The 26526-nt window shown below is 33.3% G+C and overlaps 1 protein-coding gene across 2 annotated transcripts in view; it reads left to right on the top strand.

Moving 5' to 3' along the window:
• Positions 1-26526, top strand: part of LOC145293820 (metalloreductase STEAP3-like) — a 514618-nt gene that overhangs the window by 260570 nt on the left and 227522 nt on the right. The window contains exon 1 of one of the 2 annotated variants that reach the window (XM_080140447.1): positions 12103-12241. The exons of the other annotated variant lie outside the window; for it this stretch is intronic. The gene's annotated coding sequence lies outside the window, so the exon portion shown is untranslated. Of the gene's footprint in view, positions 1-12102; positions 12242-26526 lie in introns of those variants that run through there. 2 annotated transcript variants of the gene reach the window in all.

Here is a 26526-nt window from a genome sequence, read left to right as displayed (position 1 = left end):
ATTGCTTGAAATTATTTTTCTTGAAAAATATTTCTTTCATTTAAACAATTTTTCGATTCTTGTAGAGTTTACCTAGTGAATTGTCGCGAAGTTTCAAGTTTTGTTTTGTTTATTTTACGTAAATAAAAAAATGCATCTTATTTAGATGTTATTATGCTCTATAGCGTTTAGTTTTACTAATAGTTTAAAAATAATAAACATTTATGAAGCAATGAAAAATTAAGTTTGAAAAAATAGCCAAAGAATCGATTTTGGAATCGGAAATTAGGCACCGCCTTTTCCGATTCCGGAAGCCCCAAATGTTCCGATTTTTCCGATTCACGATTCTGATTCCGATTAATCGTCCCAACACTAATACGCATACATAAATATAATATAGAAAGAGGTTTGTGCTTACCATAACTTTTTTACGCAAATATTCAATTTTTAAATCATTACTATATATTGGGTACAATATGATGATAAATACGAAATCTGCATCAAAATATCATATTTAAGTGTATTTTACGACTTGGCAACGCCGGGCGGTCTGCTAGTATATAAAAGTTTACGTTTTTATATATTTTTATTATAAAGGGGAGAGTGAAAAAAAACAGACATAAAATATAGTTAACTATAAAAATGTCTTAATAGTTTAAAAATGTATATATATAAAAGAGTGTAGCCATCAACAATTGTGTTTTTTTTTTAAGGTTTTCATCATATTTTTATTTAAAAATATTTTTATAACGCGTTTCGAGCTTAGGGTGTGCTCTCTTCAGATATTTTCGTAAAAAGTTTTTCTTTAAAATGGGAGTTTGTAGATATGCCTCCGCTGATATTAAATATGTTTTTCAGACTGATGCTATGCGTGTGTTCAGTGTTCAGACATTCTGTCTCCAACTGTAAGTGTTCACAGTGTCGGTCAAAGTTAGTTTCAAAGAGTGTTTTTTAGTCCATATGGTGAAGGTTTTTATGGCTTTTTTAGGGTTCTTTTTAAAGACTTTCTTTCCCCATGTATAGCATACACTCACACACAATCACATACGCATACATATACATTCATGTACATGTACACATGCACACGCACACGTACGCAGGCACACACACATACACACACGTACATGCATAGAAATATATGTAGGAGCATACATATATATACATATACATACCCACCTACACACTCACACACGTACTCGCATACATCCACCGCTAACAATTATTTTTATTTTTTTATTTTTTCATTTTATATATATATATATATATATATATATACTTTTTTTTTCCCAACCAAAACACGCATGTATATATGCGCTTAATCATTCAGACATACGTACACGCACCCACACACACACAAGTAAGATGGAGAATAGGTAGATATATACACACACATACACGCACATACACACATATATGTACACACATATATGTATGTGCACATACACTCACAAACATCCACATACTATGTAGGCACACACACATACACACACACATGCACACACACAGACATATGCAGGGGCTCACACATACGCGTATATCCATATCCACATGAACACATTTAACTACTCATACATGTGCATACATATGTATATATATATATACATACACACACATACATACGGATGTGTATACACTCATCCACCCATATATATATATGGGCACATGCACTCACAATCACACACACACATACATATTCATACATTCCACCTTATGTATATATTGGTTGAAGTTTCCTTTCCAATCCAAGCACATATGCATACATGGATTCGGTCACCCAAACATAAGTGCACGTTCACGTATACATACAAACAAGATGTAGCATAGATAACAGATGATATATAATTATACACACACGCATGCACAATCATATGTGCACACCCACGCACACACACATATACACACGCACATACGCGCGCACATACACATACATACGTTTAATTTCTAGTTGTTTGTTTAGTTAAGAGAAATGGTACTGTACTGGGTATGGGCGCGCGCACCCGCTAAAATGTGCGTGTGCCTTATTGTGCTTTTTTGTTGTTTCGTGTGTGAGGGTGCACACCTACCCAAGTATGCATGCGTGTAAGTGTATTTTGTGTTTTGCCTATTTATGTGTATAATTATGGAGAGATGTTTAAGGCGGGGTTAAACCTTGCTATGAAATTTTTTTCTTGTGTTAGCAAGTAGAAGTAGTTGTCAGTTTGGAAGATGGGCATTATCTCGAATCTGCCTCCACTGCATGTGTGTATATGTTGTGATACATGTAGGTGTCTATTTTCCGCGATTTTGATGTTGGATCGGTGTAGGGCTACTCTATTACTAAGGTTTTTTGTAGCGCCTATGTAGGATTTATCGCATGCTGGACATTTTATTACATAGATCACGTTTTTTGAGGTGCAATCTAGGTTTTTTTAATTTTGAATGTTTGTATGGGGTTCGTAAATGTGTATGTGTTTCCCTCTAATATTATGTTGCAGACTCCACATCGTTGTTTGTTGCATTTTGTGACTCCTTTTGTTGCGTCTTGATTGAGTTTGGATGAGGTAAGAATGCGTTTTAGGTTTTTGGGTTGGCGTTTGCTTTTTATTATTTTTGTTGTTTTAAGGAAATTGTTTAGTTTGCTGTTTTGGTTAAGTAGGACGAGGTTTTTCGTTATCTCTGTGAAAAGCTCTGGGTTGTTTGTGTTGTGTGTGGAGACGTATGTTAGGATTTGTTCTTTGTTTCGTTCTTTAGGGGTTCTCAAATCTTCTACTGGTATATTTGTCGCAAGTTGGATCCCTTTGTCTATAAGTTGTGATGGGTATTTTCTTTTTCTTAAATTTATTCGTAGTTCCTTGAGTCGGATTTTTCGAAGGTTATTGTCCGTGATTATGATGCAGATTCTACGTGCTAGGGTGTAGGGAATTGATTTTATGCAGCTTTTAGGGTGGTGACTTTTAAAGTGTAGGTATTGTTGGGTGTCTGTAGGTTTGCGGTAAATGTCTGTGATAATGTTATTGTCTTTAATCTTTATCAGTATGTCTAGGAAAGGTAATTCTGTAGAGCTTTGTTCTATGGTGAATTTAATTTTTGGGTGTAGGTTCTGGAGTATGGTGTGTAAGTCTGTGATGTCCCCCCATGTGGGTTTCCATAGGATGAAGCAGTCATCTAAGTACCTTTTCCATGATTCTACAAACAGTATTTTAGTGCTGTGGCCAGATTTTTGTTCTATTTTTTTATATAAGGTTTCTTCTAGGTAGGCTAATGTAAGGGTTGCGTAAGTCGGTGCCATTTTCATTCCCATTGCTGTACCTAGTGTTTGGATGTAGTTGGTATTGTTGAATTCGAAGGAATTATTATTTAGAATTATGTCTATACTATCGATAATGAATTGCTTTGTGAATCTGGGATGTAGTGTTTGTGCGTGTCTTCTTAACCAAAACAGCAAACTAAACAATTTCCTTAAAACAACAAAAATAATAAAAAGCAAACGCCAACCCAAAAACCTAAAACGCATTCTTACCTCATCCAAACTCAATCAAGACGCAACAAAAGGAGTCACAAAATGCAACAAACAACGATGTGGAGTCTGCAACATAATATTAGAGGGAAACACATACACATTTACGAACCCCATACAAACATTCAAAATTAAAAAAACCTAGATTGCACCTCAAAAAACGTGATCTATGTAATAAAATGTCCAGCATGCGATAAATCCTACATAGGCGCTACAAAAAACCTTAGTAATAGAGTAGCCCTACACCGATCCAACATCAAAATCGCGGAAAATAGACACCTACATGTATCACAACATATACACACATGCAGTGGAGGCAGATTCGAGATAATGCCCATCTTCCAAACTGACAACTACTTCTACTTGCTAACACAAGAAAAAAAATTCATAGCAAAGTTTAACCCCGCCTTAAACATCTCTCCATAATTATACACATAAATAGGCAAAACACAAAATACACTTACACGCATGCATACTTGGGTAGGTGTGCACCCTCACACACGAAACAACAAAAAAGCACAATAAGGCACACGCACATTTTAGCGGGTGCGCGCGCCCATACCCAGTACAGTACCATTTCTCTTAACTAAACAAACAACTAGAAATTAAACGTATGTATGTGTATGTGCGCGCGTATGTGCGTGTGTATATGTGTGTGTGCGTGGGTGTGCACATATGATTGCGCATGCGTGTGTGTATAATTATATATCATCTGTTATCTATGCTACATCTTGTTTGTATGTATACGTGAACGTGCACTTATGTTTGGGTGACCGAATCCATGTATGCATATGTGCTTGGATTGGAAAGGAAACTTCAACCAATATATACATAAGGTGGAATGTATGAATATGTATGTGTGTGTGTGATTGTGAGTGCATGTGCCCATATATATATATGGGTGGATGAGTGTATACACATCCGTATGTATGTGTGTGTAGGCACCGCCAAAACTGGGGGGGGGGCAGCTCAGTACTTTTTGACCTACCGTCTTTTTAAAAATCTACCAAAAATCAGGTAATTATCCGATCAATACGAAATTTTCAACGATTATTAGGAGAAGAATGAACTTTATAACAGTGTACTTATTTTTCATAAACGATATTTATATATATATATTTTTTTGCTTACAAACCCCCCCTTGTTTTAAAGTGGGAACAAATATGCTTAAAATAATCATCTGAAACTGAAATCAACATATTGTGTTGTTGTAAGGGACAGAATTATAGATTAAAAAAAAAAAAAAAAACTTGTTTGCATACCTTATTTTGACGTCTGAATATCAGAACTTCGATTGTGTTTAATTATCCCGCTTTTGAGTTTTGAAGTGTGAAATTCGGTGAATATGTTAAGTAAAATAATTAATTTAAGTTAAGCAAAACCAAAAAAAATTTTTTTTAATATTTATACGAAAAAAGCTATTTTAAAATTTTTGATAAATAAATTAACAATTTTTTTTTAGCGAGCCGAATAATGCATGACCATTATTAAACAGGGCATGCTTTGAATAATCGATACCAAAAAAAAAAAAAATCGATAAATATTGTGCCCTTTGTGTTAAAAATAGCATCATTTTTTTTCGATCCCGTTTGAAAACGTTTGCCGCCTTTCGACTACGGTGGACCAAACGCGCTGAAATATTTTTTTTTTATTCTGCTTTAAATTGCCCCCCCCCCCATTTTGGGGAGCCTGGCCCCCACACACATACACATTAAAAACCAAACGCATACAAATGGTCACCCATCTGGTACTGGCCAGCCTCAGCTTAATAATACATTGAAATTTTCGTCACTGAAAAATAAGTTTTTTTTGGCCTGTTTGGTCTTCCATAGTTTGCTTTTTATCAAACGAAAACGTAAACAGAGTCGATCTGAACTCTACGTCAACGCGAAATATCTGGTTACCTATATGAATAAGTGGAATTATTTGAAATTCAGGTACTTATATTATAATATTTTTGCATATTCTCTTAGAAAATCATCCTAAATCTTAGTTAGACAATAAATAAATTAATTAATTATTTCAAAAACCCTTTTTTTTTAAATATTTAAGTACGTTTTTTGTGCAAGACAAAAAATGTCAATTGTTAACTTTTGGGGAAAATTTAACATTTAAAATTGAATTAAAAATAGTAGAAAAAGTTTTACATTATTCTGTTTTCTATATGATAAAATTCAGGGTTTTATCTTTCTGGAAAAAAAAAAGTTACTCAGAAATAATGGATTTTAATAAATGTAATTTCGTTTTAAAAAACAACAACAACTTGATTTTGCGGCCATTTTTGGCGGTGCCTAGTGTGTGTATGTATATATATATATATACATATGTATGCACATGTATGAGTGGGTAAATGTGTTCGTGTGGATATGGATATACGCGTATGTGTGAACCCCTGCATATGTCTGTGTGTGTGCATGTGTGTGTGTATGTGTGTGTGCCTACATAGTATGTGGATGTTTGTGAGTGTATGTGCACATACATATATGTGTGTACATATATGTGTGTATGTGCGTGTATGTGTGTGTATGAATTTAGGTAAAAATGGCACCGGTAAAAATGGCACCGGTAAAAATCGCACTGGTAAAAATGGCACCGGTAAAAATGGCACTGGTAAAAATGGCACCGGTAAAAATGGCACCGGTAAAAATGGCACAAGTGAATAAATAGGTAAAAATGGCACCGGTAAAAATGGCACGTAATGGATTAATGAGAAAAATGACAAAACGAGAACATGCATGAATATCTCACAGTATATTAAAATGGGAAAACGTGCGAAATTTGTCGAATTAAAAAGGGTGCTAGACGACCGATCTGGTCTCAAATTTTACCCTCGTTTTGAGTTTTCCAAAAGTTAGGTCATGTACTGCGACGTCACCGGTGTTACAGAAAATAATTTGTCAAATTTAAATAGATCCTAAATGCGAATCTCGTTTTTGAGATTTCCCAAAGTGCTATTACGTCACAGGTGTCAGAAATAACTTTTTTCATCTGTGTGGTAATTCATTCACCTCTTCTCCCCTATTATAAGTTGAACACTGGGCAGAAATAAATTTTTAAAATCTCCCTTATTTACAAACAAGTTCCTTTTATTTTAATTAGTTACTTCTATTTATTTGTTTCTTTACCATATATTCGATGTCTATACTAATAAATGCCTTAAAAATAAGAATTATCGAACATTTATTACTATAGACAACAAAATGAAAAAGTAAAATATACAACAAATAAATGCTACCAAACGCAAGATATGCTAAAAGTAAAAATAAAATAAAAATAAGCAGTTTATATATTTTTCAAAAATACAAACAAAATAACTTAGGCATAAACAATTAAAGCGAGGAACAGTCCATTTGATGACGGCTTCTGATATTGAAATCAGAAATCAACATTATGTTATTCGTTCCTCGTAATTTATGTACACTTAGTGTTGTTTCTTTTTTATGGAACTCCTGCATTGCAACATGTCGGCAATGGAGACTTTGCCCTAGCGAGGTGCAATTAAATAAGAACCTTTAGATAAACTGAGGTAATTGTAATCTTTTATTCCGATGAAAACTGCCCCCTTTTTTTTGGGGGGGGGGCTGGATATTAAAAATCGACCTTGTGTCTAACTCTGCCCTCGTTGACAGCAAGAAAATAGGAACTTTTACAAAACACAAAATGAGGTTAGAATTTGGGACCCCATAGCTTCAGTAGCACCTTTTCGTGCCATTTTTACCTAGTTATTCACTTGTGCCATTTTTACCGGTGCCAATTTTACCGGTGCCATTTTTACCGGTGCCATTTTTACCGGTGCCATTTTTACCAGTGCCATTTTTACCGGTGCCATTTCTACCGGTGCCATTTTTACCGAGCACCGTGTGTGTATATATATCTTCTACCTATTCTCCATCTTACTTGTGTGTGTGTGGGTGCGTGTACGTATGTCTGAATGATTAAGCGCATATATACATGCGTGTTTTGGTTGGGGGGAAAAAAAAAGTATATATATATATATATATATATATATATATATATATATATATATATATATATATATATATATAAAATGAAAAAATAAAAAAATAAAAATAATTGTTAGCGGTGGATGTATGCGAGTACGTGTGTGAGTGTGTAGGTGGGTATGTATATGTATATATATGTATGCTCCTACATATATTTCTATGTATGTACGTGTGTGTATGTGTGTGTGCCTGCGTACGTGTGCGTGTGCATGTGTACATGTACATGAATGTATATGTATGCGTATGTGATTGTGTGTGAGTGTATGCTATACATGGGGAAAGAAAGTCTTTAAAAAGAACCCTAAAAAAGCCATAAAAACCTTCACCATATGGACTAAAAAACACTCTTTGAAACTAACTTTGACCGACACTGTGAACACTTACAGTTGGAGACAGAATGTCTGAACACTGAACACACGCATAGCATCAGTCTGAAAACATATTTAATATCAGCGGAGGCATATCTACAAACTCCCATTTTAAAGAAAAACTTTTTACGAAAATATCTGAAGAGAGCACACCCTAAGCTCGAAACGCGTTATAAAAATATTTTTAAATAAAAATATGATGAAAACCTTTAAAAAAAAAACCCACAATTGTTGATGGCTACACTCTTTTAAATATACATTTTTTCTCTCGTTGGAACTACACAACCATCACTTTAAATATATATATATATATATATATATATATATATATATATATATATATATATATATATATATATATATATATATATATATATATATATATATAAGAATATTTCCTTCAATTTGAAATGGCAAATAATAGGATCATATAAAGGATATACATCAGGAGATAGATTCTGTGCACTTTGTACACAGGAGACCCTAAAGATTTTAAAATATGACGATATCAAAAATAGAACCACCCTCCTAAATTCAAGAGAGGAGCTTATTTCCTCATGCAGTCATAAATGTTGGTTTTAATTTAACAAATATAAACCACCATAAGTCATTAAAAATGTTACTTATTAATATTCAATCTTGAAATTTAAGTTTGATGCCCTTATTAATAAAAGTTTGATCATTAATATTATTATTAATATTAGTTTATCTGATATATTTACCATTATTGTATACTATTTAAATATATATTTAAGCTCAACCTATACTATATTTATTAATTTCAATAAATAAATAAATAAATAAATAAATAAAGTATTAAAAATACTAAATTCAATAAGTTCCAAATATAATATATTATAATCTAAATAGAATAAACACTAATTATCTCCCTTTGATTATTTAATTAGAAAAATAAGATTACCCCCCCTTTTTTTTTTTTAAATATTTGCTTAATTTTAAATTAAGCGTTTACTAAGATATTCTAACCGTTAAAAAAATGTTTCATTGGCGTTCTTTTTGAAAATTCAACATTTCGTACATGTATAAGCTACAATCAACATCCAAATGAATGCTTTGACGATAATGACGGTTTTCAAAAGGCGAATTAAAAGGTATATATATATATATATATATATATATATATATATATATATATATATATATATATATATATATATATATATATATAAAGCTGAATGTGTGTGTGTGTGTGTGTGTGTGTGTGTGTGTGTGTGGTCACGAATAGGCTCCTATATGGTTGACTATTTTAAAAATCTGATTGCATATAATGATAGAAGATGTATCGAGACACAGGAATGGGTATGTTTGATCTGGCAGAACGGTGGTTCATTAAAATTGTGGGGTCTGCGTTCACGCCTGGTCCAGTGGTCCACAAAGTATGGAAATAAAAAATTAAAAAATTAAAAAAAAAAGTTTACAAGTGTTTTTGATATAGATGTACATAAGAATACTTTGATAAGCATGTTTCAACTTAAATAGGGATGGTATAATAAAATTGTGGTGTCTGCGTTCGCGCCTGGCCTCCATAGAATGGAAATAGGCACAAACTTTAATAAAGACTTTTCATATCTATCTGCGTAAGTATACTTTGATAATTATGTTTCAGTTTGAAGAAATATGGTATAATAAAATTATGGGGTGTTCGTTCGCGCCTGACCTCCATAGAATGGAAATATGTCACAAAATTTAACAAGTTTTTTTTTTTAATATAGATCCACAGAATATTGTGATAAGTGTTTCAGTGTGAACAAGTATGGTATAATAAATTATGGGGTTTATCTATGTTATTTTTACTTTCATCATATTTTGCTTTGGTTTTGATACCCGCAAATTCGAAGCTATCTCTTTACAACCCTTCCTTTTCATAACCTATCATACTTTAATAAATCAAAGTCTATTTTCTGTAGGCTGTTTTTGAACCCAGTCAACGACGGGTACTTTTGCTAGTATATATATATATATATATATATATATATATATATATATATATATATATATATATATATATATATATATATAATTCTTAACTTTTATTAAAAACATATTATTATAACCTTATATTTAAACCAAATTCAGATTTATAATTTTATTCTATTTTTTATTCTCAACCCATATTACTTTGCTTATCATGTAAATATTTTCCTTTTTATTTTAATTTTTTCCAGATACATTTGCCTTACTTAAAAATTGCTAGGTTTATTTATGGTGTCTTTTACATATATAAAAAAAAAAAAACTATATGTCAAAATTATTGTCCGTGGCTTAATGTATATCACAATAAAAACATCGTTTCCGAAAGGATCGTACAAATTATTGACTTTGTTGTTGTTCTATGGCGGTTACCATAATGTAATTCTTGTTGGGTAGGTCACCATTTCGGCAGGCCCCCCTTTTGGAGAGTCGTCGAAATTAATAAGACGGTAGTAGAAACCGACCTAGGAATAATAATAAAGAAACAAAGTAACTTCCAAACGAAACGGTTTTATATTCATTTCAGCATACAAGTAGTATCGGGTTATAGAAAGTTCGTGATTTTCATTTTTGTCTCCTGACTCTGGAACCACTCGCGTCTCCGTCTTTTTGCTTCCAACACTTTTTGTATCTCTCTTTTTGTCTTTTCCATCAGAACTGTTCTCCGTCCTAATGGGTTACAACCTCTGGTCCCATTTTTGAGGAAAGGAGGAAGGAAGGAAGGGGGAAGGGAAGAGTAGAGAGAAAGAGACATGTAATGGACAAATAGTAGTCTTGGCTTCACTACAGTTCCTTCTTATGGAACAGATTTTTAATTTTTAATTCTAATTTGAATTTTAAATTATCAATCACATTACTATATATATATATATATATATATATATATATATATATATATATATATATATATATATATATAGCGAGAGAGAGAGAGAGAGAGAGAGAGAGAGAGAGAGAGAGAAAGAAAGAGAGAGAGAATGAATTTTTAATTAATTCTCAGCCTACTATTGGAGGTAACTGCCGACTATTAAAAATCATGGTGAAAAATAAAGTTGATGAAAGGATCAAGAAAGTAAGTGAATATTAGGCACCTCCACCGCGCGCCACAGTTTAAACCCCATCCCCACCCTGTATGTAACACGATGTAACTGTAATTTAATTTAATATTATCATCCTAACTTTTTTACCATTTAAAAGAAAAAGCTTCAAATAAACTGCTAATATTTTTTAATTTTTTACAGCATACAAAAATAATGAAAATGCGAGACAAAAATCGTGTTTACATTATCGACCCTTTGCGCCTTTTTTCCAAAAAAGTACGGAGGTCTGTAAGCAGCAGAATCTTTAAATACATGTATCAACAGAACAGATTAAAATTAATTTTATCGTCTGTGTAGTTCGTTATTAAAAATTTTTTGTTTTACAAAAAGGTAAGTCTTATATTGTTTTTTTTATCCATTTTTTTTATTGTACATTTTATTTATTCATAAATTTCTGCATCAATGCGCTTCCATATAAATTAATCCAAGACTAGTAAACACACAAAATGATGACGTTACTAGTTAATGCGTACAATGATGACGTTCTACACAACGGTTTGGAGATGCCTAGTGAATATTCTTATCATTGTGTTGACTCTAGAGTATATATCCGACACAGTTAATCAATCGAGAATCACAACACTATATAAAAACATATAAGATATTAAGTGATATATACTCGAGAGTCAAAATAATGAAAAGAATAATCTCTTTCATAGCCCTAGTAATGATTAGTTGAAATATGTTCGCTTCATACAAAGGGGAAAAACTTACAAGTATATATATATATATATATATATATATATATATATATATATATATATATATATATATATATATATATATATATATATATATGAGAGAGAGAATGAGAGGGCGGAGAATAAATTAAGTTTATTGTAGCCCTCTTGAACCTGGTCAAGAGTCTCGGTAAATATCCACTCTAGACGTATCGTTGCTATGGTTATATATATATATATATATATATATATATATATATATATATATATATATATATATATATATATATATATATATATATATATATATATATATATAGAGAGAGAGAGAGAGAGAGAGAGAGAGAGAGAGAGAGACTGAAATGAACCTATATGCTTGAAAAAAGTAGCCCCTATCCATATCTTCATCCTCCCCTCTCTTTGTCTCCTCACTCTTTCTCCTCCGCCTCGGCGCCTCCGCCTGGCGCCTCACCCCGAATAAATAAACGAAACGTCGTCGTGTTTCCGTGTATTTTTAATATTCTATATTATATAACTCTATAAGCATCTTCTTTTTTTTTTTTTAATTCTTCTGAAACATTCGACACTTTATTTGTTCGCATTCACTTTATCAAGCAAGGAGGTAGGTCCATTCTGTTACTTTTTTTTTCATCATAACATTTTACGTTGATATTTTGAGTTAAAATTATCACGACTCCAATCAAAATCTATCTATCTATCTATCTATCTATCTATCTATCTATCTATCTATCTATCTATCTATCTATCTATCTATCATGGTGTCATTCTTGTGATTAATTTGAAAGTAAGTTTTCTTTTATGAAAAAAGTTGGCATTAAACCTTTAATATTCGACAATACTGTCATATATATATATATATATATATATATATATATATATATATATATATATATAAAGCTGAACGTCTGTGTGTGTGTGTGTGTGTGTGTGTGTGTGTGTGGTCACGAATAGGCTCCTATCTGGTTGACTATTTAAAAAAAAACTGATTACATATAATGATAGAAGATGTATCGAGACACAGGAATGGGTATGTTTGATCTGGCAGAACGGTGGTTCATTAAAATTGTGGGGTCTGCGTTCGCGCTTGGCCCACAAAGTATGGAAATAAAAAATTTAAAAAAAAAAAAACGTTTACAAGTGTTTTTGATATAGATGTACATAAGAATACTTTGATAAGCATGTTTCAACTTAAATAGGGATGGTATAATAAAATTGTGGGGGCTGTGTTCGCGCCTGTACTCCATGGAAATATGACACAAACTTTAATAATGACTTTTCATATCTATTTGCGTAAGTATATTTTGATAATCATGTTTCAGTTTGAAGAAATATGGTATAATATAATTATTTGGTGTTCATTCGCGCCTGACCTCCATAGAATGTAAATATGTCACAAAGTTTAATAAGTATTTTTTTAAAAAGGGGTGAGGGTCTACAATAACACCTTAACTTGGGTTTGTATTACTGTACACATAGATTCGAAAAAGTTGTCAAAAAACAAATATATAACAAACAAATGTTATCAAAGGCAAGATAAGTTACTTTTCTACCTAACTGGAAATGTTTTTAGTGTTTTTATTCAATGGAACATGTTCATTCAGCTCGAAAAACATATAATGATTACCGATGTATTGGAAAATTCAAAATGGCGCCCGACTCTCTCTTTAACACGGTAAGTTTGGGAAAAGGGGTTATAAATAAAAAACTAGACAAAATACGGTTAAAAACTCGCTCAATATATGTTACCGTAACATAGGTTGACATATATTCGATGGGGTTTTAACAGTATTTTGCATATTTTTTATTTTTAACTCCTTTTCCCAAACTTACCATGTTAAAGAGAGAGTCGGCCGCCATTTAAAATTTTCCAATACATCGGTAAACACTGAATGTTTTTTGAACTGAATAAACATGTTCCATTGAATAAAAACACTAAAAACATATCCAGTTAGGTAGAAAAGTAACGTGCCTTTGATAATATTTATTTGTTATATATATATATATATATATATATATATATATATATATATATATATATATATATATATATATTTGACAACTTTTTCGAATCTGTGTACAGTAATACAAACCCGAAATCTTAATTCATGTTAGCTTTTATTTATTTTTTTGAGTTGAATCATATTGTCGAATAAATTCACCTCATAATTTCACGTTCTTATTAAAGTAAAAGCCAAAAAAAAAAAAAAATGTCCGAACTTTAGACAATTCTCGACACAAATTTTGCATAACTCTGTTTTTTTCCTTCTCCACTTGTACGTGGCACTCTTTCGAAAATAGATAAATAGATAAATAATAAAAAAACAAGAAGGTTACTTGTTATCGTGTCAAAAGAAGGAAAAATCCTGCTCACATGATTACGTACCTTTTTAAAACATTTACATAACCTTTTTATTTTTATTCATATATCTGTTTAAGCTGTCAGTGTACTAGAAGGAATTCAGTTTTTTTTTTTTTTTTTTTTTTTACAAAGGCATCACCACATTATCAAGGCCCAGAGGCCACTCAAGGATAAGGGTTAAAGAGTGTACAGTAGAAGTTGGTCAATATAGTAATCATTAGTAATGAAAATTTGGTAAATTTAATAACTTATATGGAACGGCTCATCAAGAACTTATTTACCTTAGACTTGAACACAACCATATTGTAGTCAGCCGGAAAGCAGGAAAACGGAAGACAATTCCACAGGCGTGCAGTTCTAAGAAAGAAGCTTTGTTCATGGAATCTATGTTTAGGTTTAGGCACAGATAAAGAGTGGGGGAAATTATTGATAGTGTTTACAGCTAGACGAGTGTTTCTTGTGAAAGTTTGGCGAGGGGGGGACCATAGATTGAAGCTCAGTTGAACACTTTCCATGAAAATAACGATACATCAGAGACAAACTCGCAACATCTCTTCTGTGAGATAGAGGTTGTAAGGAGGAGAAAAGGACATCTCCTACGAGGCTACGAAGTCTATTTTGAACTCTATCAAGGCAGGACAAGTCCTTTCTAGCAGCTCCTGCCCAGATGTGGCAACAGTATTCCATCCTTGGACGTACCTGGCTCTTATATAGATAGAGAATAGCATCAGCAGTGAGATATCTACTGGATCGATAGAAAGATCCCACCATTTTTCCAGCGGCCTTGGCAACAGATTTGATATACGTGTTCCATTTAAGATCAGGAGTAATGGTCAAGCCCAGAAGCTTGTCAAAACTTGAGGCCTCCTGAAGACGAGAGCCATTCATTTCAATTGATGACAAATGTGGATTAAAATGTTGATGATGTAAAGAGAGAAGCTTGGTTTTAGATGCATTAAAAGTAACCAGCCACTCCTTTCCCCATTGTACTACATGCTCAAGATCAGAGGAGAGAGAATTGGAGAGTACTTGCTCGTTTACTGTCTTAGATGTGGTACCATAAATGGTAGTGTCGTCAGCATAAATGTCTACAAATGATGTAAGGATATGATTTGGAAGATCATTAATGTAGATCAGGAAAAGAGTTGGGCCCAGGATGGATCCCTGAGGGACACCGGCATTAATACTGAGAGCTTCTGATTTTTGCCCCTCAACTACTACTCTTATGAACCTATCAGAAAGAAATGATTTAATAATTGAGAAGACTTTTCCAGCTATACCATAGCTAGCGATCTTATGAAGTAAACCTTTATGCCATACCCTATCAAAGGCTTTAGATATGTCAAGAGCAATTGCCCTAGAAAGATTGCCACCGTCGAGAGATTTTCTAATCCTATGCGATATAACTGTAAGGACATCTGCTGTAGATCTAGCAGAACGGAAACCATATTGAGTGTCACTAAGAAGGTTATTTTTGTTGAGATGTTTGATTACTTCTGTATTTAACACAGATTCTAGCAACTTACTCATAACGCACAGGAGACTTATTGGCCTGTACTGAGAGGGGGATGAGCGATCACCTGAATTCTTAAATACAGGGCATACTGATGAGATTTTCCAGGGAGATGGGAAACTATTCTCCTTAAGACAACGTTTAAACAGTTTTGTAAGTATGGGCGCTAGTTCAAGTTGAAGTTTTTTGAGTACTATAATTGGAATACCATCAGGGCCAGTTGCTTTACTGGAATCAAGGTTTTTGATTAGCTTGGCAACATCACGTACAGATATACGTATATCACATAGCGTGTTTTCTGATACAGGAGGAAATATTGGGGGTTGGCGGTCTTGGTCGCAAAGGGTAGAATTAGCTGCAAAGTTCTTGACAAAGAGTTTGGCTTTGTCTGATGCTGACGAGATTACCTCAGGTCCATTGATAATAGTTGGGATGGAGCACACGCTTCTGTTCAGGATTCTGTTTGCTATTTGCCAAAACTGGTGGGAACCAAGCCGCTGCTCAGCTACTTTGGACTTAACAGATTGAGCATACAACTCTCTTGCGTTCCTTATTACTTTCTTACAATGGTTGCTGGCAGTCCTGAAAACGGCTTTAGTTTCCATACATCTATTACGTTTGAAGCAGTGGAAAAAGTGATTTCTGTGCGCAATGGCAGCAGCACATTCTGGAGAGAACCATGGCTGGCTGTTAGGTTTTTGCTGAAACTTTTTAGAGGGTATGAAATGGTCAATACCTACAATTAACCATTCAGTTAGGTCTAATACTATAGAGGACACATCCTTTTTAAACATGGAATGCAGAGGTAGATCAGATATAAATGTACGGAAGCTATCCCAGTCAGCCTTAGTGTATCGATATACTGTACGATGAAGTGGTACGTCTGGGGACTTATTACATTTCATTTTTATCTTAATTGATACAACAGAGTGGTCGGAAGATCCAAGAGGCGACAGAACAGAAACTGAACATAGTTCAGGGCAAGTTGTGAGAAAAAGGTCTAGTAGGCTCGCATACTGGCCGTCATTATCGGGCACACGGGTAGGTTCCTGAACAATCTGAGTGAGGTCATAGGCAATGGAGAAATCATGACAGAACCTCCCCTCATCATCGGTCTTGTTTGAGTGGGTCAACCATTCGACGTTGTGAACATTGAAGTCTCCACATACGTGAATGTTAGCTGAAGGATAAGTAGAAAGGACTTGGTCAATTTTCTCAGATATGCTTTGAAAGATAGTAACTCCGCTGTTGTGGGGGCGATAGAGAGTAAATATAAATGCAGTAGTGTGAGCTAAAGCAACCCGGAAGCACATATAGGGTAAGTTAGGATCTTCCCTGGAGATGTCCCTCCCACATGGAAAGCTATCTTTAATATAGGCACATATTCCATGCCCATGGCGATCTTGGGGGTCAGATTTAGAAGTTAAGTTAGAGTATCCTGTAATTGCAAACTCATCTAGGGAAATAGCCTGTCCAATGCCAGTTTCACTTAAAAATAAAAGGTCTGGTTTAGTCTCCTGTAATTGGGTTTCAACCTCTGGAAGGTTAGAACGTAGACCCCTGATGTTGGAGAAGGAGACATGGTAGTAGGGGTCTACGTTGGAAGTTGGATAACCGGGTTTAATCGTGTATTTTTTCTTGAAACTTGTCATGATGAAATTTTGGAATTTGTGGACTAGGTCGACAGATTTACTTAGAGCAGGACAGAGAGGGGAAACTAAGAGAGAAAAAGAAACGAAGAATTTTTTTTTTTTTGTACCACATGATAAGGTAAAGCCGTAACAATTACCCACTAGTATGGCATCGAGAGGCCCCACCAGAAGCTACTGCATGGTCCAGATTCCATTCACCAAATGGCAATACAGCAGCCCCAGTACTTTGCACCTGCTGATAGGACAGCCTCCTTAGTGGTTAATCCAAGGTTCGGGTCCCTGACTATCAGGCGGATAACGTCAGCCCAGACAAAACGTTTACCTCCAGCACCTTTACTAGTGACATGGCTACAAGGATAGACATAGAAACAGAAAATTTCCACCAACTCTGCCAACTGTTCGCGCAAAAATACTACCAACCTAGAAAACAGCTTTTTCTTCTCCCTTTGTCAGAAAAATCACTCATTTAAAAAATGAGGACTGAGGGACAAATAAGAAGAAGCGAGAGTAACAGGAGCTGCCGATAACGCATCCACAATGCGTTTTCTACTCTCCATTAAAAAAAAAAAATAAAAATAAAAAAAAAAAAAAATAAATAAATAAATAAAAAATAAAAAATAACTATTAAGTATTGTACTTAATAAAAGTCCAACGGACCTGTTTAAGGGAAAGTATGGTGATAGATTCCCCTCCCACGAACTAAAAATGAGTACAATTAGGTAATCTATTTTTGCAATCAACTCGGTAGATAAATAAACATTTATGGACGAGAGAAAAAAAAAAAAAAAAAAAAAGCTAGCATTTAATACAACAGAAATACATAAATTAAATACTGAAATAAAATGTAGTTATTAATATTTGAATCTTAAAATAAAAAGTGCGAATTAGTAGAGAAAAAAATCACTTATCACAACAACGCATTCCGTCTCCAAACTAGTGAAGAATTTAACTTTTAATAGCGTTCAGAAGATTTTTTTTTTTTTTAAATTAACCGTTAAGAGAAAGCGTGATTTTATTCTGAACTTTAACTAATCACGTTTTAAGCAACTTATGATATAAAACAAAATCGGATGGGGGGGGGGTTCTTCCGAAGTTAGTTGGTGACGTTATAAGTAATTGCGAGATAAGATGGGAGCCAGAAATTAGGGGTGGGGGACTGAAAATGATAATATAATGGATTGATTATACAATATTTAAGATCAACTTGGTAGATAAACATTTATGGACGAGAAAAAAAAAAAAAAAAAAAAAAAAAAAGAAGCTAGCATTTAATACAACAGAAATACATAAATTAAATACTGAAATAAAATGTAGTTATTAATATTTGAATCTTAAAATAAAAAGTGCGAATTAGTAGAGAAAAAAATCACTTATCACAACAACGCATTCCGTCTCCAAACTAGTGAAGAATTTAACTTTTAATAGCGTTCAGAAGATTTTTTTTTTTTTTTAAATTAACCGTTAAGAGAAAGCGTGATTTTATTCTGAACTTTAACTAATCACGTTTTAAGCAACTTATGATATAAAACAAAATCGGATGGGGGGGGGTTCTTCCGAAGTTAGTTGGTGACGTTATAAGTAATTGCGAGATAAGATGGGAGCCAGAAATTAGGGGTGGGGGGCTGAAAATGATAATATAATGGATTGATTGTACAATATTTAAGATCAACTTGGTAGATAAACATTTATGGACGAGAAAAAAAAAAAAAAAAAGAAGCTAGCATTTAATACAACAGAAATACATAAATTAAATACTGAAATAAAATGTAGTTATTAATATTTGAATCTTAAAATAAAAAGTGCGAATTAGTAGAGAAAAAAATCACTTATCACAACAACGCATTCCGTCTCCAAACTAGTGAAGAATTTAACTTTTAATAGCGTTCAGAAGATTTTTTTTTTTTTAAATTAACCGTTAAGAGAAAGCGTGATTTTATTCTGAACTTTAACTAATCACGTTTTAAGCAACTTATGATATAAAACAAAATCGGATGGGGGGGGGGGGTTCTTCCGAAGTTAGTTGGTGACGTTATAAGTAATTGCGAGATAAGATGGGAGCCAGAAATTAGGGGTGGGGGACTGAAAATGATAATATAATGGATTGATTATACAATATTTAAGATCAACTTGGTAGATAAACATTTATGGACGAGAAAAAAAAAAAAAAAAAAAAAGAAGCTAGCATTTAATACAACAGAAATACATAAATTAAATACTGAAATAAAATGTAGTTATTAATATTTGAATCTTAAAATAAAAAGTGCGAATTAGTAGAGAAAAAAATCACTTATCACAACAACGCATTCCGTCTCCAAACTAGTGAAGAATTTAACTTTTAATAGCGTTCAGAAGATTTTTTTTTTTTTTAAATTAACCGTTAAGAGAAAGCGTGATTTTATTCTGAACTTTAACTAATCACGTTTTAAGCAACTTATGATATAAAACAAAATCGGATGGGGGGGGGTTCTTCCGAAGTTAGTTGGTGACGTTATAAGTAATTGCGAGATAAGATGGGAGCCAGAAATTAGGGGTGGGGGACTGAAAATGATAATATAATGGATTGATTATACAAGGAATTCAGTTGATTACAACCCTTTCTGCGTGTTCTTTACATTACAATAGTACAGCCCTGAATCCGATGGCGCAATACTACATCGTTCAATACTGTAAAACTGAAACGAAGCTGTTCTGCTTGAAAAGAGCGCCATTTTCTTCTTATTCATATTTATATCGATTCTTTGCTTTAAAAAACTAAAGTAATTACGTCTTTACTTTTTTAATATCCCATTTTGCTATTTCGGATTTTACTAAAGTAAGTAAAGCTTCGTTATTTTTCAAAACTGTTTTTGTTTCTTTGTTTTTCGATATTTCGTCGATATTATTTAGTAAGAGTGTTTAGAAGAAAAACCAAGAAACGACTACCCGAAAAATAAATATACGAGAAATAAATGTTACCATAGTCAATAAAAGTTCAGTTCATGTTTTTTTTTGTTTTGAAATAGTTTTTAATGCTCTTTACCTGAAATAATTTCAGCGAACCGAAATTAAAACGAAATTTGAGGCGATAACTACTTAAATAAATTTTTATATAAACTACACATGCCATAATCGAATATTCCTCAAGCACGAAATAACGGAAAACATTAAAATATGTTTATAAATATTCCTTACGTTGACGAAACTCTCTTAAATTATTAACACAAAATGCTCAGGTGCCCCTCCTACAAATTGAAAACGGGGCTCTCCATTTCAAAGTCGCTGCCATTTTGATTTTTTTAAAACCGGTTTGTGAATTAAAAAAATTTTTTTTTATAGACTACTTAAAAATACAAACCAATGAACTTTTCTACCATAAAAGTAACTTTTATTGACTATGGTAACATTTATTTCTTGTATATTTATATTATTATATATATAACATTTTCTCTTTGTAAGGAAATATCATTTTGTTGGTTACTCCTGGCTACGAATGGAAACAAAGTTGATATAAAAAAAATATATTTTCGTGAAAATTATCTTTAATTTCATCATATTTTGCTTAGGGTAAAATTTTTGAATATCAAAACCTATCTCTTTATAACCCCCTCCTTTTCATAACCTATCATACTTTCATCAATCACAGTCCAAGATGCGTCATAATTGTTACATAACTTTTTAGTCAATTTAAAATATATCATTTAAAAATATTCCCCAAAAAGCTACTCTTCCAACGGCCAAATACACCATTCATACTTATATGAATACATTCATATTTTCTAATTTTAAAGAACAAACAGTTGGACCTGTCTACTCACCATCTTTGTATTTTCTTATTGTTTTTATATTTTTCGATAGCTTTCGTATTTAGTAATCACGCCATAAGACATGGGATTTTGCTGGTTGCCGCGGGTATTTACGGCGAGTGGACGCCATGCCATTAAAATGCTTGTAAAACATGCACAGGGATGCAACATTGCCACGATGGGACAGGGGTTGGAGTTTGGTTGACAGTGCGCAGTGGCGAGATTTTTTTTTTTTGGGGGGGGGGAGCTCTATCCAAAGACGGAGAAAACAAGTGATAAACTAGGTGTGTCAGAATTTGGGATTTTTGACACCCTTAACACAAAACTGCGAATAAAATATAAAAAAAAACCCTCTAATTTCTCTTTTAAAAGTGGGTTGTTTAATTTCTTTATGGAATATGCTTCAAAATAAACTATTAAAGTTTTTAAAAAATAATAATAGAAATATTATTTAGTGCATGCACACGCTCATGCATCCATTTTTTCTACGTAATGAAATGAATTGAATTTTACAAGTTAAATTTTTTTCACTTTTTTCAATTTAAAAATCTATTTTTCTATTGGTTCAATTTTTACGATATTTGCAGGTTTAATGTAAAATTTTATGCTCTTTCCAATAAACCGAATATAATATTCTAGACAAGCGTTTTTTTTTTTAATTCAACCCTCCCCCATTTTGAAATGCCTATTAAAATGAAAACAATTAATTTTCTCACGTAAGCTTTATATATCACAAATTGAAGATAAAAGATCAATAAATAAAATAATATAATTTAAAACAAAAAAAAGAATAGTTTTGTGCAAATGTACCTGTAAAGTCAAAAGTTTAAAACCTTTTTTTTTAAACCACGTTGATTTTTTTTTAAGTGGAACCTCATAATTCGAAAATATTGTCCAGTAAAGATTGAACACTTATATCAATTTTTTCTATTTCATTCAATGTTTTTTTTTTGTTTTTTTTTAGATATTTAAAAAAAATCATTACATAAAGAAGAAATAAAATATTTTAAATAAAAACTCATAAGAGAATTTAAAAAATGGAAAATTTGTCCGGGGGTTTGTTTAAAAAAGTAAACTTACTCATGAGTAAAATGTGATCATATGTCAAGTACGGTGACCCATATTGACTAACTGTTGTTGACAGCAAACACGTCAGAAATACAAAGGGAAGATAAGGCACATGTCAGATATAATTAATTAGGCTTCCGTATTTGCCAACTGGAAGAGAGACAAATCCGCTTTGTGAACATCTGAGATTAGAATTTCAAATCGCGGTCTTTTCGGATGCTTGCTTAAAAATTCTTTTATTTAAAAAGTACATGAAGTATAAAATATAAATATGGACAAATTCTTATAAATGAAGAATGGAAGTACCCATTGATTAGTATTTTTTATAGGTAAATGATTTTTGGAATTTATATATATTTATTATATTTGGAGTAAGTTAAAATTCATTGAATTTCTTGAAATCTTTTTTAAAGAAAACCGATTAAAAAAAGGTATTGTATATTTTTCTATTAAAACTTTTATTATTTTAAAATTTGGTCTTTGTTCCTTTTATTGAAAAAAAAATTAGAGTTTAAATTACATTTTTCAAGTAGTTATAAGCTTCCAAAGATAGTGAGTCTAATTATTCAAATGTTTATCACTCATTTTTAATGGCGACATCTGACACTGCTAGTGATAAACCCTCCTCGTATGATCGAATGACCTTAAAGAGATATAGGATACTCTCAATATGAACATTTTTCTAGCACGGTAGAAAGGAACTTCCTTTGCAGCAGCTTTCGCAATGTCTTCTATATCTTAGGAGAGTTATAAGTACCGTGTTAATGAAAACGTCATACATACTTGTTACTTGTGAATGTTAGGATGAAGAGTTTGAACGATGTACTCTTGACTAGAGTGTTATCCATGGCAATCGATTGCTGGAAAAATTCTTTGTAATCGTTGAAAGAAATTAGCTTTGTTTTAATAGCATCTGTTTACGTTTACATTTCACTCCAGACTTTGTTTTAATAACATCTGTTTACGCCTACATTTCACTCCAGACTTTGTTTTAATAACATCTGTTTACGCCTACATTTCACTCCAGACTTTGTTTTAATAACATCTGTTTACGCTTACATTTCACTCCAGACTTTGTTTTAATAACATCTGTTTACGCTTACATTTCACTCCAGACTTTGTTTTAATAACATCTGTTTACGCTTACATTTCACTCCAGACTTTGTTTTAATAACATCTGTTTACGCTTACATTTCACTCCAGACTTTGTTTTAATAACATCTGTTTACGCTTACATTTCACTCCAGACTGTCGTTTTCTAAAGTTTCTCATATTACCCTGGATAGAAGTACAATCGTTTTTCTCACATGTCTGGTATCATCAGCAAAATACCCATCTCGGACACAATTCCATCAGGGATGTCGTTTATGAATATTTAGAACAATACATGTCTAAGGATCGACCCCTGGGGCACACTCGAATTAATGCCATGTTGTTTGGTAGTTTTTTCCTTCTTCAAGTCCGGTCTCCTTGCTTGGATGAAGTTGTCCGCTTGCACTTAAATGCCCCAGAAGATTTTATGATTTTCATTTAACAATACTGGATCCGGTTTGAGTCTATATCATTTGCATGTTCAAATTGTTTGCATAGTTTCCAGTGGGCAATTTTCTTCACGCAATCTGTGTTTTGTATTCCTGTTGGAATAATTTGTTGTATTTACTTGTCACGTGATCCACCGCTTTCTTTCTTTGTTCATGAAGTCCCCGTAAACTGTTTCTTGGCGATTTTTCTGAGCTTTGTATATTTTAGCTTTGATATAATTGACTTTGGTTGCGTTGTTTCGTTGTTTAGTGAAGCTATCAGTAGAGATTTCATGTTTCAGTAATCTTTTTTAAAATGTGTCCATTTGTTTTCATGCGTCTCTTATTTGGTTTTATAACTCATCTATGTATCTGTTTCTCTTCCCATTTTATTTTTGTTTTTAATTTCGATTTTCTCAATGTTATTCATTTTGTCGGTGTCTCTTCCAGCAATGACCAGCTTTCTGTATTTTGGATTATATATTTTCTAGTTCTTATTTTCGTATCATCCACCCTTCCATATTTACCCGTGCTCTCCCCTCATCTCACTTTTTTTTGCATTGAGTCAATATCATCCATTCGATTTCTCTTCTATTTCATTTTTGTTGATTTAATGTCGTATGCGTCCAAAACTTTAGGAGAGTTATAAGGACCGTGTTAATGAAAACGTCATCATTACCCATTAGTTAGTCAATTCTATGCCCTTTTCTGTTTAGAGTTTTCCCCTTTTCATCTCAATAGTGCACACATTTTCTTTGTGAATTGTATTTGAATATTCTCGCCGAAGATTCTGGTAGTGTTTAAAGGATATTGAGATTGTTTTATTTTGTAAATAGTTTATGATCGTCCACATACATGATGTAGTTTTTTTTTCTGTTATACCTGAATTTATATTCGGCATCATATTTCCTGGGTATGTTATTGAGCGTCATCATAGTTATGATAAACAGTAATGGTGATAGTTTCGTTGAAAGATTCCTTCACATGAAGAAAGGTGACACAGATAAGACTTTAGCGCATCCTTACCTTGTCAGATGGAAGCATATACACTCTCACAACTGACTTAAGTTTTTGTTTTCTTAACACTTACTACTTTTATGAGTTTACTAGAAAAGAACAGTAAAATAAATAGCCCCACAACCACATCTAACTCGGTATCAGTTGGCACGCAAGTGCCGACGTCGCGAGATTTACAACCTGCGATTTTCTTTTAGTTACAGGATTAGTGACGTTGTGGCCTTGTGAATGAGGCATTCGTTTACCTTGGGTCGTACGTGCATCCTGAGACATTTATAACCACACGCGCGTGCTCGCGCACACATGCTCACACGCACATGAAAATGTCTGTGTACGTGCGTATGTGTACGTGTTTTTTGTTTTTTTTGTTTTTTTTCTACATGGAGGTCACCACTTATCAAGGTCCAGAAGCAACTCGGGGATAAGGGTTATTTCGTATACAGTAATCAATGGGATAGCATCGTAATAATCGTTGGTAATGGAGATTTGATAAAGTGGGGCGATTCATCAGGAATTTATTTATGTTGGACTTGAAGACATCCAAGTTGTAGTCAGGTGGGAAATCGGCAAACGGAAGAGAATTCCACAGGCATGCAACTTCTAAGAAAGAAGCTTTGTTCATGGGATCTATGTTTTGATTTAGGCACACATAAAGAGTGGGGAAAATTACTGACAGCGAAGCTAGACGAGTGTTTTTCGTGAAAGATTGGTGAGGGGGGACCAGAGATTGGAGCTCAGACGAACACTTGCTATGGAAATAACGATAAATCAAAGACAGGCTCACAACGTCTCTTCTGTGGAAGAGAGGTTGCAGGGAAGAGAAAAGGGCAACCCCCACTAAGTCACGAAGTCTATTTTGTACTCTGTCAAGTCAGGATAGGCTGTTTTTAGCAGCTCCTACCCAGATGTGGCAGCAGTACTCAATCCTTGGACGTACTTGGGTTTTATATAGATAGAGAATTGCATCAGCAGTGAGATATCTTCTGGAGCAGTAGAAGGATCCCATCATTTTCCCAGCGACCAGGGCAAAAACCTTGATGTACGTGTTCCATTTCAGATCAGGAGTAAAAGTCAAACCCATGAGCTTGTCAAAACATGAAGCCTCCCCAAGACGAGAGCCATCCATTTCAATTGATGCCAGATGGGGATCAAAGCGTTGATAATGTAAAGATAGGAACTTGGTTTTAGATACATTAAAAGTAACCAGCCACATCTTCCCCCACTGAACCACGTGCTCAAGATCAGAGGAAAGGGAATCAGAGAGAACTTTGTCATTTACAGCCTTTGATGTGTTGTTATAGATGATCGTGTCATCAGCATAGATGTCAATGAATGATTTAAGTATGAGTTTTGGGAGATCATTGATGTAGATCAGGAAGAGAGTTGGACCCAGGATGGACCCCTAAGGGACTCCAGCATTAATACTGTGGGTTGATTTCTACCTATCAATCACTACTCTTATGAGCCTATTAGAGAGAAATGATTTAATAATTGAGAAAACATTTCCAGTTATACCGTAGCTGGAAATCTTGTGAAGTAGGCCCTTATGCCATACCTTATCGAAGGCCTTTGCTATGTCAAGAGCAATTGCTCTAGAAATCAAGCCTTTGTCAAGAGATTCACTAATCCTATGAGATATAACCGTTAGCACATCTGCTATAGATCTGGCAGAACGGAAACCATATTGTATGTCACTAATAAGGTTATTTCTGCTGAGGTGATTGACTACTTCTCTATTTAATATGGATTCCAGCAACTTACTCATGATGCATAGGAGACTTATTGGTCTGTACTGAGAGGGATATGACTTATCACCTGAATTCTTAAATACAGGGCATACTGATGAGGTTTCCCAGAGTGTTGGAAAGCACTTCTCCTTAAAGCAACGCTTAAACAGTTTTGTAAGTATGGTGTAAGCGTGTATATATATGTGTGTGTATATACACACACACACATACTCAAATACACAAACACA

The sequence above is a fragment of the Euprymna scolopes genome, chromosome 15 (genome assembly GCF_053919585.1).
Source record: "Euprymna scolopes isolate OS-2025 chromosome 15, ASM5391958v1, whole genome shotgun sequence".
NCBI lineage: Eukaryota > Metazoa > Mollusca > Cephalopoda > Sepiida > Sepiolidae > Euprymna > Euprymna scolopes.
Note: the sequence above shows the minus strand (reverse complement) of the source record. Positions and strands in the feature narration are given on the sequence as shown.